General features: G+C 50.8%; 1 protein-coding gene and 1 long non-coding RNA gene across 2 annotated transcripts in view; both read right to left on the reverse strand.

Annotated features, from left to right (window-relative positions):
- The window catches only part of LOC120990673 (zinc finger protein 585A-like), a 1,368,789-nt gene that overhangs the window by 788,641 nt on the left and 565,626 nt on the right, over nt 1–14,522 (reverse strand). The gene's annotated exons all lie outside the window — the stretch shown is intronic.
- LOC120991248 lies at nt 10,164–11,090 on the reverse strand. Its single transcript, XR_005776579.1, has 3 exons — nt 11,030–11,090; nt 10,529–10,653; nt 10,164–10,214 (listed from the first exon to the last, which is right to left on the reverse strand). It is a non-coding gene; the product is annotated as an uncharacterized LOC120991248 (long non-coding RNA).

A 14,522-nucleotide genomic window follows, 5' to 3' on the forward strand; every position in this document is an offset into this window, starting at 1 on the left:
GTTGGATGCCGGGCTACTCATTTCCCGTTCCTCGTCCTCACTGATGTCATTGACGGTCTGTTCTTCACCCCAGCCACGTACAACACCACGGGTCCCAGATATGTGACAACAACGAGCACCCTGGGATGCCTGCTGTGGTTGGTCTTCCTCCTCCTCAAAGCCACTCCTCTTCCTCACACTCCTCTTCCAGCGTTGCCGCAGGTCCAGCAAGCGATGATGACAAGGCTGTTTCTGGTGGTGATGGTGACCACAACTCTTCCTCTTCACGCTCATCTACAGCCTGTTCCAGCACTCTTCGCAGGGCACGCTCCAGGAAGAAAACAAATGGGATGAGGTCGCTGATGGTGACTTCGGTGCGACTGACTAGGTTTGTCACCTCCTCAAAAGGACGCATGAGCCTACAGGCATTGCGCATGAGCGTCCAGTAACGTGGCAAAAAAATTCCCAGCTCCACAGAGGCTGTCCTAGCACCCCGGTCATACAAATACTCATTGACGGCTTTTTCTTGTTGGAACAGGCGGCCGAACATTAGGAGTGTTGAATTCCAACGTGTCGGGCTGTCGCAAATCAAGCGCCTCACTGGCATGTTGTTTCAGCGCTGAATGTCTGAAAAGTGCGCCATGGCCGTGTAGGAATGCCTGAAATGGCCACACACCTTCCTGGCCTGCTTGAGGACGTCCTGTAAGCCTGGGTACTTAGACACAAAGCGTTGTACGATGAGATTCAACACGTGTGCCATGCACGGCACATGTGACAACTTGCCCAAATTCAATGCCGCCAACAAATTGCTTCCATTGTCACACACCACTTTGCCGATCTCCAGTTGGTGCGGGGTCAGACATTGATCCACTTGTACGTTCAGGGCGGACAGGAGTGCTGGTCCGGTGTGGCTCTCTGCTTTCAGGCAAGTCAACCCCAAGACAGCGTGACACTGTCGTATCCGGGATGTGGAATAGCCCCTGGGGAGCTGGGGGGATTCAGTTGATGTGCAGCCAGACGCCGCAGCAGAAGAGGACTCAGCCGAGGAGGTTATGGAAGAGGATGGAGTAGGAGGAGGTGGCAGTAGGCCTGCCTGCAAGTCGTGGCAGTGTCACCAACTCCGCTGCAGAGCCACGCATTCCATGCTTGTCAGCCGTCAGCAGGTTGACCCAATGTAGGTGATATACCTGCCCTGACCGTGCTTTGAAGACCAGGTATCAGTGGTCAGATGGACCCTTGCCCCAACACTGTATGCCAGAGATGCCATGACTTCCTTTTCAATCACTGAGTAGAGGTTTGGGATTGCCTTTTTTGAAAAAAAAATTCGCCCGGGTACCTTCCACTGTGGAGTCCCAATAGCGACAAATTTTTTGAAGGCCTCAGACTCCACCAGCTGGTATGGTAAAAGCTGGCGGGCTAAGAGTTCCGTCAAGCCAGCTGTCAGACGCCGGGCAAGGGGGTGACTCTGGGACATTGGCTTCCTACGCTCAAACATTTCCTTTACAGACACCTGACTGTGGGCAGATGAGATGGAACTGCTGAAGGTGAGAGGCGGAGTGGCGGGTGGTTGAGAGGGGGCAAGGAGTACAGCAATGGTTGACGTGGCTGAAGATGCTGGACCAGGAGGAGGATGGTGGCTTTGAGCTTGTGTGCTGCTTCTACTCGTCATCATGTGTTGATCCCATAGGCGTTTGTGATGTGCGATCATGTGCCTTCGCAAAGCAGTTGTACCTAGGTGGGTGTTGGATTTCCCACGACTCAGTTTCTTTTGGCACAGGTTGCAAATGGCATCGCTGTTGTCAGAGGAAGACACACAAAAAAAATGCCACACTGCTGAGCTTTGCAATGACGGCATTCTGGTGGTGGCAGCAGCATGTGTTGATTGGCGTGCTGTCTGGCTGACCCCGGGTGCCGATACATGGTGTCTGACTGTGCCACTAGCTCCTTGCGACGACCTCCCCCTGCTTCCAACTCGTCTCCTCCTTCTCTCTGTCTCCCCTTCTGAACTTTCCCCCTCTTCTTCTTCTCTTCGAGCAGGCACCCACGTGGCATCCACGGACACATCGTCATCATCAACCGCTTCACTTGTATCTGACACCTCAGCAGCGGGTACAACATCATCATCATCATCACACTGTACGTCCATGTGTGTAATGCTGCCTGACTGAGACATATCCCTGTTATCTACATCCCCTGGCAATAATGGTTGCGCATGACTAATTTCATCCAACTGATGTGTAAATAACTCCTCTGAGGGATCAAGTGAAGCGGCTGTGGTGGTAGTGGTGGCGGGCGGGAGAGTGGTGACCAAGGCTGAGCTGGAGGAGGATGGTGCGTCAAGGTTCTTAGCGGAAGCTGTTGAAGATTGGGTGTCCTGTGTAAGCCAGTCAACTATTTTCTCAGAATTTTTTGGGTTCAGGGTACGTGGCCTCTGAACACTGGGCATTTTTTCAGGGCCAGTGGAAATCACAGCACCACGAACACGACGGCCCCTGCGGCGTGGCCTGCCTCTGCCTGTCATTTTTTATTAGATAAGTGTTACTATGCGTGCAAGGTACTGTGCCACTCTATATAAGTGGTGGGCAGTGGGCACAGTACAGTCTGTGTGGGCCTGGCTGACACACACGGGCTTGCAAATGTGATTAGATCACAGTTAAATTTTAAATATATATTTTTTTTCTGAAAGGTATTTGGGCGAATGACACCCTGTAACGGTATGAGTGCAGGCAGAACCAGCCACTAGCCAGTGGACACAATACAGTATGTGTGGGCGCCTGACACACACGGGCTTGCAAATGTGATTAGATCACAGAAAAATATTAAATAGAATTTTTTTTAATCTGCAATGGATTTTCTGTCACACCCTGTATGAATGGTGTGCACTGTGCACACAGTGCCGTCTATGACTGAGGCTGCAGCCTCTCACACACGGGCAGCCAGGCAACTGCAATATTATATATATATATATATATATATATATATATATATATATAATAAAATAAAAGCACACTGATGTACCAGCCCTGAAAAGGGCTTTTTGGGATGCTGTCAGAACGCTGTCCTTACAGCAGATGAGTCTGTGGACACAGAACAATGCCCTAGCTAACGCTTTCCCTATTGAATCAGCAGCAGCTACACTCTCCCTCCTCTCTCTGTGAAAGCAGAATCCGAATGAATCTAAAATGGATGCTGTCCTGGAGGTGGGAGGGTCTGGGAGGGAAGGTCTGCTGCTGATTGGCTGGAATGTGTCTGCTGACTGTGAGGTAGAGGGTCAAAGTTTACTCAATGATGATGTATAGGGGGCGGACCGAACATTGCATATGTTCGCCCGCAGCGGCGAACGTGAACGAGCTATGTTCGCCGGCTAACTATTCGGGCCATCTCTACTGAGCATCCCCTCCCCTTCTCATTGGTAGCAGTGGCAGTTCTGATCGGAGCCCCAGCAGTGTAATCCTGGGGCTCCGATCGGTTACCATGGCAGCCAGGTGAAACCCTGGCTGCCATGGTAACCTCCCTGCTGCTGTGTGTACTATGCCCAGGGCAGCAAGGAGAGTGTGAGGTCCTATTCACCCTAATAAAGATCTATCAGGGTGAATAGACAGGGGATTAAAAGATCCCAGGTTCTAGCCCCTAAGGGGGGAAATAGTTATTAAATAAAAAGTAAGTATAAAATCACCCCCTTTCCCAATTTTACATATAACATATATAAACAATAAATAAACATCACATATTGCCACGTCCGAAAAGTCCAAACTATTAAAATATTAAATAAAAAAAATCTCCTATGCGGTGAACACCGGAACAGAAAAAAAAAACAAAAAAACTGCGCGATTCGTCAATTTTTAAAATGCGGAATGCACGTGGCTTTTTTGGTGTTTTTTCACGTGGTATCGAATGCTATAGAGTATCGCAATACTTTTTTATGGTATCGAAATCGAAACAAAAAAACGGAATTAGTCTTACCGGTAATTCTGTTTCCATGAGATCATCACGACGACATACAAGGAAATTGACCCCTGACCTCTGTAGGGGCAGGAACAGAGAAAGGTTAAATACCCCCCTCCCACCACCAACACCAGTGTTTCCAAAATCACACAGAGTAATCCGGTGGTGACAAACAGTGAAAAAAGGTATTGCTTCATACCTTCTGGAGACCCTTCAAAGTAAAAATTTAGAAATGTAGGGAGGGAATAACGTGCCGTCGTGATGATCTCATGGAAACAGAATTACCGGTAAGACTAATTCCGGTTTTTCCATAGCATCATCACGACGGCATACAAGGAGATATAAAAAATATATCAGTTAAGGGGGGCTACGGCCTGGAGGACTTTCCGTCCGAAGGACAGATCAGAGGATCTGGAAAGATCCAGGCGGTAGTGTTTTATAAACGTATGAATGCTGGACCAAGTGTCTGCGGCCAGAAAACTTGCGCAGGCGCAGTACCGCCTGCGGCCTGCGCGATCATCAACCTCCTGAGGGCAACAGCCTCAAAAGTCTCACTGGGCATGCGCCGAGCCCAGTGATGTGACCTGAGCGCTGTTGCCCTCAGGACGTTGATGATCGCACAGGCCGCAGGCGGTACTGCGCCTGCGCGAGTTTTCTGGCTGCAGACAGGAAGGAGGACGGGGCATATCTATAAGGTAGATTATGACGTGGGGAGGGGGCGGAACCGTTTGCCGGGCTGTGGGAGGTGTTTTGATTATCAGGAGGCTGTCTTGGGCACTGCAGGGGGGCGTCACTGGGCACCGGAGAGTGAGAAAAACGCCCCTCTGGGCACCTTGGACCCTAATTAGCATAACATAAAAATCACTTTTACATCAAAACTACTAAACGAAATAAAGTAAAAAGAAGAGTCCTGGAAATAAGCTACTTTAGTCAACATAGCGATGGTGCCAGCTTAAAATCGTAAAAGGAGGTGACAGAATCCCTTTCAGATTAGTGGTAGGAAAGTGGGGGATGCACGACGTGGACCTATTTGCCACCAGGGCAAATTCAAAGGTGGAGACATTCTGTTCCTTAAACCCCAGGGACAGACCTCATGCCTTGGACGCCTTCGCCATCCGTTGGCATTGGAAACTATGCTATGCCTTCCCTCTACTTCCCTTAATTCCGAAAGTAATCCAGAAAATTCGCCAGGACAAGGCCACGGTAATTGTGATCGCTCCCCTATGGCCGAAGAGAAGTTGGTTTACATCTCTCCATAAATACTCCCTCCAGGATCCTTGGCCCCTTCCTATGCGGGGGGATCTACTCCATCAGGGTCCGGTTCTGCACCCAAAAGCACAGTTTTTGAAATTAGCAGCATGGATCCTGAGTCCCAGAGTCAGATAAAGTTATTGCTACCTTGAAAGCCTCCAGAAAGTGAGAAAAACGCCCCTCTGGGCACCTTGGACCCTAATTAGCATAACATAAAAATCGCTTTTACATCAAAACTACTAAACGAAATAAAGTAAAAAGAAGAGTCCTGGAAATAAGCTACTTTAGTCAACATAGCGATGATGCCAGCTTAAAATCGTAAAAGGAGGTGACAGAATCCCTTGAATGTCTCTGGGCTTAGGGACCATTCCGTATGATCGATCCTGTGGCGGCTGAGAAAATCCGCTTCCCGATTCAGCGTTCCTTTCAGATGAACTGCAGATATGGAGGCCACCTTCTGCTCCGACCATGAAATTTTTTTCGTTGTCAGCGTTTGAAGAGTTGTTGACCGTGTTCCCCCTTGATGAGAAAGATAAGCAATGGCAGTAGTGTTGTCTGATAGCACTTTTATATGATGAAGACATAGTATTCCCTCTGCTGCCTTCAATGCTTCCCAGACTGCTCTCAGTTCCCCGAAATTTGACGACTGGCATCTGATCGATTGTGGCCAAGTGCCCTGAAATAGATGATCCCCCACCTTTGCGCCCCAGCCGGACAGACTTGAGTCTGTTACTACTTGCATTAGGGGAGTTTTCTGCCAGGGAGTCCCCTTGGATACGTTTTCGTGGTTCTTCCACCAATTTAGAGTATGCAGTACCCGGATTAGTGGGATCACTTGACGATCCAGAGAGGATTGGCACCTGTTCCAGACGCTCAGGATCCAGGACTGAAGAGGTCTGAAGTGAATCTGGCACCAGGGAACTGCCGGAATACAGGATGTTAACAGACCTAGCATACTTATTGCCTCTCTGATGGAGCACGATCTTCTTTTCTGAAAGGATTTGATTTTTTGTTGAAGAACCGATATCTTGTCTAGGGGTAAGAATACCGCTTGCTTTCGGGAGTCCAGAATCATGCCTAAAAATCGAACTTTCCTCGAGGGGGTGAGGAAGGACTTGTCTTCATTCACAATCCACCCGAGGTCGTTTAGGATGGAGAGAAAATATTTCAGATTTGAGTTGATCAGATTGAGATCTTCGCTGATCAGAGGAAGGTCGTCCAAGTAGGGAATTACCATAAGTCCCTTTCTCCTGACGAAAGCGACCATCTCTACCACCACCTTGGTAAAGATTCTCGGAGCCGATGAGATTCCGAAGGGAAGGGCTCTGAACTGATAGTGATGAATTTTCCCTGATATATCCTGGATTGCAAATCGGAGAAAACTCTGTGAATCGGCACGAATGGGAATATGGTAATAAGCGTCTCGCAGGTCTATTGTACACATGAAGACGTCTTTGCTTAAAAGTGGTATCGTAGATGCAAGGGTTTCCATCCTGAATTTTCGGTAAAGAATAAACTTGTTTAAGGGCTTCAGGTTTATGATTGTTCGAAATGAGCCTTCTTTTTTCTTGATTAGAAATAATGTTGAATAGTAACCTCGGCCTCTTTCTAGAGGTGGAACTGGGGAGATTACATTCATCTGATGAAGCTTCTGGACTCCCTGCCAAAGGTTGGGTTGGAATCGTGTCAGTGAAAATTTGTTTGGGGGTTTTAAAGACCACTCTATTTAATAGCCTGTACCGACTATTTTGGAGACCCAGGGGTAGATTCCCATGTCTCCAGGAATTTTGAGAGTCTTCCCCCCCACTCCGGTGTCATTGCTTGTCGGACGATTTCTGGTGGGAGGAGGATTGACCTCTTCCCCCTTTGGGATAACTCCAGCACGACTTCTAAATTGACTTCCCTTTCACCCTGTAGCTTTTCTCTTGACTCGAGGAAGAGCGAAAGGGAAATCGGCGCCTGAAGGGATGATCTCCTAAAAACCCTTTCCTTTTGTCCGCGGCCGTCTCTAAAATCTTATCTAGGACCGGGAAGAAAACATATTCCCCAGAAAAGGGTATAGAGCAAAGTTTCAATTTAGAAGTCTTGTTTCCAGACCAGCATTTCATCCAAAGTGCTCATCTGGCCGAGTTGGAAAGTGCCGCATCTCTGGCGGAGAATCGGTCCGACTCGGCCGAAGCATCCGCCAGGAAGGCTGTTGCAGATTTTAAAAGAGGGAAAGAATTGAGGATTTCTTCTCAAGATGTTTTATTTTTTATATGGTCTTCTAATTCTCCCAACCAGAGATACATTGATCTAGCGACTGAGGTAGCCGCAATGTTAGTTTTAATATTAAACATGGCAGCCTCCCAAGACTTCCTGAGGAGACTGTTGGCTTTATGATCCATAGAATTCTTGAGTTGGGAGGCATCCTCAAATGGAAGGGATGTTTTTTTGTTCACTTTAGCAACTTGAACATCAATCTTGGGGATCTCGTTGAAGATCTTGGATTCCTCGGGATCAAATAGTAATCTATTTTTTAATGAAGCAGAGACTCCCAGACGTCTTTCAGGGTCTTCCCATTCTTCAAGAACCATATCTTTAATACTTTCGTTTATGGGAAACACACGTGTTATTTTAACTCTCAATCCCCCAAACATCTCTTCTTGTATGGAATGGGTAAGTTGTACTTCCTTCACTCCCATTGTAGATCTGACCGCTCTTAGTAGGTCGGACATATCGTCAGTAGCAAAATAGTATCTACGACCACTATCTACCGAGTCCGAATCAGAGACTCTTTCCCCCTCTTCCCATGACCTGGCGGAGTGGACGCTCTCGTCCGCTATGGCTTCAGAGTCAGAAGGGGACGGTGATCTAACACGCTTTTTCTTAGGTTGTGGTAAATCGGAGGGATTAGCACATAGGTGGGCTAAAGATGAACGGATTTCCTCCTGTATCATAGATTTTTGGGGTTTCTTTAGACACCTTAAGGGAGGAGAAGGTAGCTATAAGGGAATGGGCAAAACTAAGAGGGGGGGGGGGGGGGGAGAGTCCAGAGCTGAGGAGAACGCCTTGTAAAAGATTTCTCCCCAGGAAAAGAGATAAGACCCACAGACTTAAACTGGGAGAACAAAACTCTCCCTCCCCCCCTTTTCTTCTCACAGCAGGAGAGGGGGATCAATAGACTCCCTGACCAAGCAACAATACCCCCGAAGGGGACTCACGGATGGTGGCAGCGTCTGTTCGGGCTCTCTAGGGGACCGCTCTGTCCCAGACATTGTGGCCAGATGCTTCGTCCTTTTGCCAGAATAGGTAAGGGCTCCGCAGGCTGAGGGAACCGATCCACAAGAGCATCTTACTGGTGTCCAGGCCTCGGCCTTAAGCCGGGCCGGACGCGGAACGCCGTCTACGTCACTTCCGGAAGTGACATCATAACTATGCGCCGCGGGCACCGGCGCGCAACCCAGCTGAAGCCTCTGTAGACCAGGAGGGAGTTGACGCCGAGGGATCAGGCCCCGGATTAACCGGGACGAGACTATACCCCACACCCCCTGCCCAGCGTTAGTACTGGACCGCGGGAGGGCAGAGGGACGCCATGCAGGATGCCGGCGATTTTCTCAAGGTAAAACAAAAAAAGAAAAGGTTCAATTTCCTTAGCTTCATCTCCCTGCATACAGGAAGACCTTTCTCTGCCCTGTCCTCTGTAGGGACAGGAAACACTGGTGTTGGTGGTGGGAGGAGGGTATTTAACATTTCTCTGTTCCTGCCCCTACAGAGGTCAGGGGTCAATCTCCTTGTATGCCATCGTGATGATGCTATGGAAATTGTGGTATCGCAACAACCCTACTGCACACACGTGTATACACTGCACATGCGGCTCTTACCTTGTGATAAAGGGGCTGGTGCTCCTCCATTACATGTCACTGCACACACGTGTATACACTGCACATGACGGGTCTTACCTTGTGATATAAGAGGCTGGTGCTCCTCCATTACATATCACTGCACACACGTGTATACACTGCACATGACGGCTCTTACCTTGTGATATAAGAGGCTGGTGCTCCTCCATTACATGTCACTGCACACACGTGTATACACTGCACATGACGGGTCTTACCTTGTGATATAAGAGGCTGGTGCTCCTCCATTACATGTCACTGCACACATGTGTATACACTGCACATAATGGCTCTTACCTTGTGATATAAGAGGCTGGTGCTCCTCCATTACATGTCACTGCACACACGTGTATACACTGCACATGACGGGTCTTACCTTGTGATATAAGAGGCTGGTGCTCCTCCATTACATGTCACTGCACACACGTGTATACACTGCACATGACGGCTCTTACCTTGTGATATAAGAGGCTGGTGCTCCTCCATTACAGGTCACTGCACACACGTGTACACACTGCACATGACGGCTCTTACCTTGTGATATAAGAGGCTGGTGCTCCTCCATTACATGTCACTGCACACACGTGTACACACTGCACATGACGGGTCTTACCTTGTGATATAAGAGGCTGGTGCTCCTCCATTACATGTCACTGCACACACGTGTACACACTGCACATGACGGCTCTTACCTTGTGATATAAGAGGCTGGAGCTCCTCCATTACATGTCACTGCACACACGTGTATACACTGCACATGTCGGCTCTCACCTTGTGATATAAGAGGCTGGTGCTCCTCCATCATGGCCTCCTTGTACAGATCCTTGTGTCCTTCTATATACTCCCACTCCTCCATGGAGAAATAGACAGTGACATCCTGACACCTTACAGGAACCTGACAACACAATGACACCGTCATCACCCAGACCCCCCCAGTGCTGTTACTGGAGAATTTCCCAGCATTCCCAGCAGTGTCACCTCTCCAGTCAGCAGCTCCATCATCTTGTGGGTGAGTTCTAGGATCTTCTGCTCATGTATCAGGGGGTGAGGGGGAGGCTCTGTGATGGGGAGAGGGGTCCTGCTCCGCCCTCCTGACTCCTGGAGATGGATGATGGGAGTCACACAGTCCCCCGATGTCTTCTTCACTATTGTGTACTCCTGTGGATGGAGAGAGACACTTAGGGAATAAACCCTTCAGGGGCCATGTGCTCTCCTCCGGCCCTTTCCTCCTGGTACAACGTGCCTACTTACCTTCTCATGGCTCCTACAACATGACTATTGGTCACTGGTCAAATGATACATCACTCACCATACTGGGGTCTGATCTTCAGGTTCTCCGTCACTTGGAAGGTCTGGAGGCCGTTCTCCAGGACCCTGGACTCTTCCTATCACTTCCTATGATGGATTCTCCTTCCCGATGTCTGACTTGTTACAGAATACAATAAAGAGGAGAGAAATCTAGAAAAGTTTACCTCTCCGCTCAGCAGGGAGATGATCTCCAAGGTGAGGTCTAATATTCTTCTGCTGATCTCCTTCCTGTCCATCCTTGGTGGCTCATTCAGGAGAAGGCTCGTATTGCTGGTTTTCTTCATGATGCCTCTAAAAACAGGAATAAAGGTTAATCAGTGAGTCCCATGTCCCCGATAATGAGGCCGAGAAAAAGTACAACTCATCCTGCAAAACTCAGACTCTCATAAAGCTGCACTGACGGGAAAACCCTGAGCTCCGGGTGTATCTAAGCTCCTGGTGGTGCAGTGTGTATCTAAGCTCCTGGCGGTAAAAACCTCATACAAATGGAGCAGATTCTCTCATCCAGCACAGAATGATGACAACCCCCACTATCCCCACTACTACTCCCCCCATCATACTATACTGAGGAGCGGAGAAGGATTCCTTGTGTGTAATGGAGGAGAATCTCCAGAGGTGACATGTCTGAGCTCTCCACCACACTGTCTCCTCACAGCTCATCTTACCTGCAGGCTGGAGGAATGGCTGATACCAGAGAGAACAAGAGCCCTGACTACCGACCAGGACCTGCCCAGTATCTGCTGCACTGCCAGAGCTGAAGGACCTGGGGTGATGTCACCATCATGTGATCAGTGCAGGGGGCGGAGCTCAGCTGTGGAGCAGATAAGTGATTGGGAAGGAACTGAGGTGATGTCACCGTCATGTGATCAGTGCAGGGGGTGGAGCTCAGCTGTGGAGAGGAGGAGAAGTGGGAAGATCTTGTAGAGATAACGGTTTGGTCCGGTGTCAGCCAGTGGTGAGAAGTCTCGATGTCTCCAGAAGAGGAATATTAGGACATAGTGTAATGTGCGACCTCTGAGGCTTCCACTCCCCTAACTCCGCCCAGTGCAGACCTCTCCTCCCCCAGTCCCACTCCCCTAACTCCGCCCAGTGCAGACCTCTCCTCCCCCAGTCCCCCTCCCCTAACTCCGCCCAGTGCAGACCTCTCCTCCCCCAGTCCCACTCCCCTAACTCCGCCCAGTGCAGACCTCTCCTCCCCCAGTCCCACTCCCCTAACTCCGCCCAGTGCAGACCTCTCCTCCCCCAGTCCCACTCCCCTAACTCCGCCCAGTGCAGACCTCTCCTCCCCCAGTCCCACTCCCCTAACTCCGCCCAGTGCAGACCTCTCCTCCCCCAGTCCCCCTCCCCTAACTCCGCCCAGTGCAGACCTCTCCTCCCCCAGTCCCACTCCCCTAACTCCGCCCAGTGCAGACCTCTCCTCCCCCAGTCCCACCCCCCTAACTCCGCCCAGTGCAGACCTCTCCTCCCCCAGTCCCACTCCCCTAACTCCGCCCAGTGCAGACCTCTCCTCCCCCAGTCCCACTCCCCTAACTCCGCCCAGTGCAGACCTCTCCTCCCCCAGTCCCACTCCCCTAACTCCGCCCAGTGCAGACCTCTCCTCCCCCAGTCCCACTCCCCTAACTCCGCCCAGTGCAGACCTCTCCTCCCCCAGTCCCACTCCCCTAACTCCGCCCAGTGCAGACCTCTCCTCCCCCAGTCCCACTCCCCTAACTCCGCCCAGTGCAGACCTCTCCTCCCCCAGTCCCACTCCCCTAACTCCGCCCAGTGCAGACCTCTACTCCCCCAGTCCCACTCTCCTAACTCCGCCCAGTGCAGACCTCTCCTCCCCCAGTCCCACTTACCTAATACAACCTATCACCGGGTGCACAGCGGAACCAATACCTCCTGCAATAAAGGAAAGAACCAACTGGTCCGACCTCATCCGGGTGTCGCTGCCGTCAGTGTGACGTCACTGGATCCAGAACAAGATCCCTGTGGTGAAAAAAGCACAATCACATAAGGAAGGGATGGTGACTGCCCCTGTGAAATCCCCAGCAGGGGGCGCTGTGCTGGCCTGGAAGACCGAGCCATCCCCATGTATAACAGGATCATCTGGGGCAGTGGTCCCCAACCTTTTTTGCTTTGCACCAAGGACCGGTTTCATGCAAGACAATTTTCCCAGGGACCGGGGGGGGGGGGGGGGGGGGGGGGGGCGGGGGTTCTGGGGCGGGGCTTAGGTGTGGGCGCGGGGCGACTGATTCACGCGCATAACAAAACACAAGGTGCATATTAAAATATATAACACTATATAATGACTATATAAACGGACTATGGTCTCTGCTGCACTGGTCTCTGCTGCACTGTACCGTATTTTTCGCCCTATAAGATGCACCTAGTTTTAGAGGAGAACAATAAGAAAAAAATATTTTTCATTACACCTCAGGTCAGACCAGCAATCAGACCTCAGATCAGACCCCCAATGCCTCAGATCAACCCCCAAACCTTTAGCCATCTATCAGCCCCCAATGTCAGCCATAAACCCCCCTAATGTCAGCCATAAACCCCCCCTCATGTCAGCCATAAGCCCCCATTAGCCCCTTATGTCAGCCATAAGCCCCCCATTAGCCTCTCATGTCAGCCATAAGCCCCCCATTAGCCCTTCATATCAGCCATATGCCCCCATTAGCCCCTTATGTCAGCCATAAGCCCCCCATTAGCCCCTCATGTCAGCCATAAGCCCCCCATTAGCCCTTCATATCAGCCATAAGCCCCCCATTAGCCCCTCATGTCAGCCATAAGCCCCTCGTGTCAGCCATAAGCCCCCCATTAGCCCTTCATGTCAGCTATAAGCCCCCATTAGCCCCTCATGTCAGCCATAAGCCCCCCATTAGCCCTTCATATCAGCCATAAGCCCCCATTAGCCCCTTATGTCAGCCATAAGCCCCCCATTAGCCCTTCATGTCAGCTATAAGCCCCCATTAGCCCCTCATGTCAGCCATAAGCCCCCCATTAGCCCTTCATATCAGCCATAAGCCCCCATTAGCCCCTTATGTCAGCCATAAGCCACCCATTAGCCTCTCATGTCAGCCATAAGCCCCCCATTAGCCCCTCATGTCAGCCATAAGCCCCCGATTAGCCCCTCATGTCAGCCATAAGCCCCCCATTAGCCCCTCATGTCAGCCATTAGCCCTTCATATCAGCCATAAGCCCCCCATTAGCCCCTTATGTCAGCCATAAGCCCCTCGTGTCAGCCATAAGCCCCCCATTAGCCCTTCATGTCAGCCATAAGCCCCCATTAGCCCCTCATATCAGCCATAAGCCCCCATTAGCCCCTCATGTTAGCCATAAGCCCCCCATTAGCCCCTCATGTCAGCCATAAGCCCCTCATGTCAGCCATAAGCCCCCATTAACCCATCATGTCAGCCATAAGCCCCCCCCATTAGCCCCTCATGTCAGCCATAAGCCCCCATTAACCCATCATGTCAGCCATAAGCCCCCCATTAGCCCCTCATGTCAGCCATTAGCCCCTCATGTCAGCCATAAGCCCCCATTAACCCATCATGTCAGCCATAAGCCCCCCCCATTAGCCCCTCATGTCAGCCATAAGCCCCCATTAACCCATCATGTCAGCCATAAGCCCCCCATTAGCCCCTCATGTCAGCCATTAGCCCCTCATATCAGCCATAAGCCCCCATTAACCCATCATGTCAGCCATAAGCCCCCCCCCCCCATTAGCCCCTCATGTCAGCCGTCAGCCCCATGTCCCCCAGCTCAGCCAACAGCCCCCAGTGCAAATAAAAATAAAATTAAAAAAAAACACTTACCTCTCCTGCTCCTGGTCACCATCGCGATCCCCTTCATTCTGCTGTCGGCTGTGTATAGCGGCGCACAGTGTGAGGTCACAGAGAGACCTCACGCTGTGCGCAGACATGCACAGCCGATAGCCGAGCCGAGGACCAGGAAGTGGTGAGTACAGATCCTTCACCGCTCCCTGGTCCTTCTGTACTAATGGAAGTGCTTCATTAGTACAGAGTTAAAGACTGCCCTGATCGCCGCGGCCCGGCTAACAATCCTCCACGGCCCGGTCCTGGGCCGCGGCCCGGCGGTTGGGGACCGCTGATCTAGGGCATTTCCCCTAAGTGCTACCACACAGTACTAATACCCATATTGTGGCCCCTC

This window comes from Bufo bufo, chromosome 2 (genome assembly GCF_905171765.1).
Source record: "Bufo bufo chromosome 2, aBufBuf1.1, whole genome shotgun sequence".
NCBI lineage: Eukaryota > Metazoa > Chordata > Amphibia > Anura > Bufonidae > Bufo > Bufo bufo.